This window comes from Cloeon dipterum, chromosome 3 (genome assembly GCF_949628265.1).
Source record: "Cloeon dipterum chromosome 3, ieCloDipt1.1, whole genome shotgun sequence".
Lineage (NCBI taxonomy): Eukaryota > Metazoa > Arthropoda > Insecta > Ephemeroptera > Baetidae > Cloeon > Cloeon dipterum.
This window is the reverse complement of record NC_088788.1, coordinates 24,321,849-24,327,848: the sequence shown is the minus strand read 5'-3', so window position 1 is coordinate 24,327,848 and position 6,000 is coordinate 24,321,849. Positions and strand designations below refer to the sequence as shown.

The 6,000-nt window shown below is 40.1% G+C and overlaps 1 protein-coding gene across 3 annotated transcripts in view; it reads left to right on the top strand.

Annotated features, from left to right (window-relative positions):
• The first annotated feature begins 585 nt into the window (after window positions 1-585).
• The window catches only part of LOC135938663 (chaoptin), a 146,218-nt gene continuing 140,803 nt past the window's right edge, over window positions 586-6,000 (top strand). For all 3 annotated transcript variants that reach the window (XM_065482485.1, XM_065482487.1, XM_065482486.1), the window contains exon 1: window positions 586-821. The gene's annotated coding sequence lies outside the window, so the exon portion shown is untranslated. The remainder of the gene's footprint in view (window positions 822-6,000) is intronic.

The following is a 6,000-nucleotide window of genomic DNA, read 5'->3' as shown; positions in this document are numbered from 1 at the left end:
TTTTGAATATGACGCATATAGCAACTCCATTAGCATGACAGGCATGTAGTGTGCATTAGATTAAATTATCTTGTGAGTGCCCTTTCCTTTCCCGTAATATTGCTCTGCGAGACAAATGCCTTGCTTAGCGTTTCATTCAAAGTGCAACGGCTGATAAAATGATCCCTTTGACTGAAATTAATCATGTTGGAAATTCTAAATACGCGTGAACAAGAAAACTCCCCATGTAAGTACAACAACCAGTGTGTATTTTTATTCTGTCAGAAATCTTTGAATCTGTGCAATGCTGCGTGAGCGGTTCTCCGTAGCGCCACAACGTTTAGCTTGAGATCACGATTTGGAGTTTGAGCGGGCGGTGCACGGAGGAGCGGAGGAGCAGATTCACCCACATCAGCAGCTGCCAGATTGAAAAAAAAGAGTGCGAGGCGTGCATGCATGTGTAGGTGCGCGAAAAGAAGCAGAGAAAAAAATTCCGCGAGAGCATTTGTCAGGAGCGAGCGAGCGGGCGCGCGGCCCCCACTCTGGCCGTGATGAGCGGCGCGGTGGCGAAGGCGGCGGCGCGTCTCCTTGTGCGCCGGCCGGCCTTTGTGAATCGCTCGCTCGGGCCCAGGTTGGTTAGTAGTGCTCTCGCAGGCACGGTGAGTTGTTGTTCGCCGGGCCAAGAAGTGCGCAATTTCGGCCAACTGCATCGTGTAGTCGAGTTGTTCGCTGCGTGTGCCGAATTTCAGACTCACTTGGTGCCGCGTCAGATGCGCTAGTGCCCCCGTGCAGCTCGTCTTCCTGCGTTGGTGCTCGGGCCGTGTCCGCCGCAGCAACCAAAGGTGAGTCCCAATATTTGGACAGGCCATCAGAGAGCACTGGGCTTAAGCAGGTGTGTGTGTGTGTGCGCGCTTCGGGTTCGCCGCCCGTCCATCCGCTCTCTAGCTGCTCGTAAAAATGCGAATAATGAGGTGCTAATAATGGGCCGCCCGGTCGCCGCTCTCCGCTCGCAGCTACAACTCTATTATATACTTATACTCGCTTGCCCACCGATGCGAAAGGGTACCTGCTTCTCTTTCTGCTGCTTAAGTGTATGTATATCGCGCAACCAGAGTGGAAGTAGTAGACTCGGTGCTGTATTTTTCAAAAATTTTCTCTTCCGCGAGTGAGCGTTCGTGATGGCAAGAGATGCTTCGTAATTAGGTTCCTCCGCCTGCAATGTAGATGCATGTACCCTGGTTTGCAGTTCTATTTTCCTCTATGTTTGAGGAGTTTGTACATAGTGCAAACCTGGCGATGCAGAGAGTCATGTGCTCTTGTTGAGGTGGAATAAAAAAAGCATCAGAGATGCAGAAAAATATTAAAATATAACTACTAGTTTTCTGGTCCATATTAACAATATTATATCTCTAGAAAATTCGATGAAAAGTTTTTGGTTACGATTTGAATTAATAAATGCAATTCAATGTCATGTGAAGTGTTTTAGAACACAAAATTGAAGGAAATTTTATGAAAATCAGAAAATTCCGAAATGGCTCTACTCTGCACTTAATTCACTAAAAGAATGAGCGACCAAGGGTGAAATTAGCAAAGAAATTTTAATTCTTTCAATTGATTCTCTTCATTTATGAGCCTCACAATAAATTAATCTCGTGATTGATAGTTTGTGTTACGGCTCTTTTTTGCTACTTATTTATTTTTGTTATTTTCTGAACTTATTTTATGAACAAAAAAGCAACAGTAAAGAAGAGCATAAAACAGTTTATTTTGAATTAAACATGAGATTAATTTCCAAAAACTCTAAGAACTCTGTTGATTTTAGTTTTTCATTTTCCAGATTTTAATTAAAGTAAAATCAATTGAGTTTAAATTTCTTGTGGATGGATCTTTGATTTTTACCAACTTGCTATCAATAAGGCTTACTTTTTCAAAGAATACAGAGGGCATTGCAGCGATGTAATTCAGCGCCAAAATCGACCTGTTTCTCAACACCAATCTTTTAGTCGGTGTTGATAAATTGATTATTATCTTTTCTTGCCTGAGATAAACTTTAAGTAAATACTTGATTTAAAACACTGAATGTGGTCACAATCTGCGTGGTCTTTTATTTTACTTAAAATAGATGCCTAATAAATAGATTATTTGGCACTTCAACAAAATCTTAAGATCCCCAAGGATAACAAAACTCAATAACAATTTGATTTCATTCGATACATTATACTCATCAAGGATGGCATTAACAGCAAACAGCGTTGGTTGATATAATCTCGCTTTGGAACAAATAAAATTTAGCCCTTTTTTGGACATCCATTCATTTCAGTGAGTTATATCAGGGCAGTTCGGACGTAGCGGTTTTTTTGTGTTGACGTATACCAAAGCGACGGAAATTTGCATACTTGAACAAACGAGCCAAACAATCGTCAATGCTCATTTACGTTAATTGAAAATGGCATGACATTTTTCGCTTTAATCATTGCAAAAAGCGACAACAAAAGCGGCGGAACCGCGGATTTGTGTTTTCCAACCGGATGAAAGAGTGCTGAGAGAGATGAGAGACTAAACAAAGGGAAAACAATTGGTATCGCCAGCGACTGTTTTTCGCGTGAGGTTTGTGCGTGTACGCATTGGTCGACAGGAAAAAGAAACGCTGACGCGAAAATAAATGCGCACACTGCGCCTAATTGAATTAATGAAACACGCAGATAAAAGTCGGACCGGGCGAAAATCCGGTGCCGGAAATAAACATCTATAGATGCATTGTGCGATATTGCATGGACAGAGATGGTGATAATCCCGCTGGATGGATTCGCACACACATACAAACACACGTGTGCCATTGTATCGTGCATAATTACTGCCGTTGAATTTAATTGTGCGAACAACTTCCATTAAAAATGATAAAACGAATGTCCGCTCGGTGCGGCTAATGCTCCAAATCATCTGATTATTCGTCCGTGCGGACGCTGCACCAGACCGTACTCGCGTGGCCAGATCAACACACACACGCTGAGTTCCGAACTCGCAAAATGAGAATTGAAAGCCAAGTGCTTTCAATCAACATTACAGCTCGCTAATTCTGCCGATTATTAATAGGACTGTGCTGCTATTTACCGTTCGTTCGGTTTGTCCTGACGCACCGTTTAATATCTGTTCAAATCCTAGTTTTAATTAGCAAAATAAGCTTAACAGTGACAAACAGTAATCAACCCAAACGATTGATGTTTGAAATTAAAAAAAAATTCAATTAACACACCCACGATTTATACTCGTGTTGTCGTGCTCCTTTTCGATATTCATAATGCAAATTGAAAAATTCTCATAATATATAAAAAATCAATTATTCAGCAAAATTTTACAACATATTTAATTACATTCGTTACAATTGGTATAGTTACTATAGTTCCTCATCTTGTCAGTTCTACTCAGGTCTTTCATGTCTCATAATGAGTCAAACGCATTAAATTAGGCTTGGAAGTTTTATTCTGCAATCGTTGTCTGACATGCATTGCCAATCATGGCCTCGTTATTTTGAGAGAGTGAAAACCAATCCGAGCAATTCATAAATCATGCTTCAATGACATATGTGAATTATGCTTCAATTTTAATTTTTATATATGATTAGTGTCCGAGACTCTGTGCATTCTTTTGCAGGCCTCTTTCTGGGCTTGCGGGATTGCCAATTTATTTATTTATTCATTTTATTGGACACCATCGGTGTACAACTAAAGTCAATTACAATTTTATTTATTATAACGGAATGCTTGTGATAAAGTTAAAGGTTTTTTGACACAGTCTAGTAAATGGTACATACTAGAAAGCAAAGAATCACAATAAATACATTTACAATTAGCGGTTGCCAATTTAGTGAATCAATTTTAATCATTGGAAAGGAAATGGTACGTGTAGCTATTGTAAGTTGCGAAAAGTTCGAATTTCGTAAAGCTGGTATGCTATCTCTTGAGTACTGGATGTGGAATATAGATCAATCGCAACGACCAATTGAAGATGAATATTAATGAACGTATAAAAAGTTGGAATATAATCTATAAGTTCCATCGTCTGCGTTTTTTTCTGCTTACAACTGGACTCCGCCTGGTCACTGAAGCATTCATCGCAGTGCTGACTGATTGAATAGAAATTGCAAATGTGGTGGAGCGTTTGCCAATGAATGCATCAATTAATCAAGTTGCAATTAAGTAGATCCAACTAATCCGCGGCAAAGAAATCCTCAGCTGGAATCGTGTGCTCTGTACTATCCGCAATTAGCAACACTGGATGCAAATTTACGCGCGCAAGAGCGACAGAGGCTTTGTGCTAACTCGCTAGTGTAATTAGAACTAATTGGAAATCGATGCATATTGGCATAGAAATGCAGGGGAAAACTCGGGACAATCCTGACGTGCATACTCATCAAAGTCGGGACGGCTAATTGAGTCGCATTAATCCTGCGCCTGTTGTTGTTTTGCCGGCCTAATTGCAGACAAAGACCTTGCATCTGTGTGTTTGTGCAGCCATGTGTGCAACACTGTTGCGGGGTGATTTATTATCTTTCTTACGTTACACCATATCAAGAGTACCATAACTCGATGACAAGGCTGCCGGACGGTGTGTCTGCAAAAACGCCCAACTTGCCTCATTATATTTTGCTGCGCGAGTTCTCTCAACAATAATCAGTGCTGCTACTGGCACCGCCACAACTTGTTATTGATTTAATTACTGGTGAGGTTAGGAACAAAAGCAGCAGCGAGGGAAAGAGATCTGTGACGCAAATTTCACTCTTTGGCTAGTATGAACCCACGGGGTAACGATAATTAGTCAATTTTTGTTTGCCAAGTTCTCAATTGCTCTTAAAAATATTTTTTTGGTAAAGAAAAAATCTTTTTGAACCGATAAATGCACGTAGTATTTAATGGAATATTGTATGTGCTAAATATTAATTAAATGCTAATCAGTGTTTACGATATGTATTGCCTTATGTTAGACAGTAGTTTATATTGTAAAAATAAATTTATCATATTCCTTTGGAAAAAAAATAATAATGGTAATTTAAAGTGGAGCAAGTGGATTATTTCTCCTTTAGTGATTTTCTTGACTTTAAATGTTTGTAAAATAATATGACTTGTTTGGAGAAATAAAAACGAATTGAATTGAATGGACAAATAAAAACGAATTGAATTGAATGGACAAAATATTCTTAATTTAGAGCTTGAAATAGTTAATTTTCATTCGTATGTTCAATTTAATGCAGAGAAGGTTAGTGTCATCTAAATATACTGGCTACACGTGAGGCATGCCTTTGTGAGTGCGACTCAAAATTGCAGAATGCGTGAAATGCGTAATTTGGCGAATTGAAACGGCATCATGGGACTAATTGGATGCTAATGAGCCCACAAAATGAGATGAACTCGTTGGAGTCTATAATCATTCAATTTGTAATGCATGCTTGGCACGCTTTCAACGTCCAACTTTAATTCCAATTCGTCCTAAAATACCCTACTTAAAGTCATTTGAGCAAAAACAAAGTAAAATTAGCATGGAGGGGAAGTCGTGCCACCACATGATTAATTTAATTTGGTTTTCGATTGAACTCGCTCTCCGCACTTTCCGGAAAAGCTTTGCGTCAGAACGAGGAAAGTTGGGTCTAATATTCACAGTGAATTCAGGACTGGCAACTTCAGTGCGTGGGCGCTAGGAAGGAATTTCACTCCCCCGCGAGAAAGGGCACTGAAATGCATGTTTTCCAACGCCGGATCACAAGGAGCGGTGCGTGCTCTAGTTTTGCGCCTGATTCAGATGACATTTGAGTGAGGAGAGTCGTGCCAAAGTTACATCACGGTCGCCGGCACCCTGGCCACCGTCCAAACAGCATGTTCCTAACTATAGAGCAACAGTGAGAGCACTTTTTATTTGATATTTTTAATAGCCAACATCGCTTTTGCTCATTGATAGCGTCGTTTTTTTCCCAGTGGGTGGAGGCAGCGGCTTCTGAATTATTTTTAACCAGCACGGATGAGTGACACA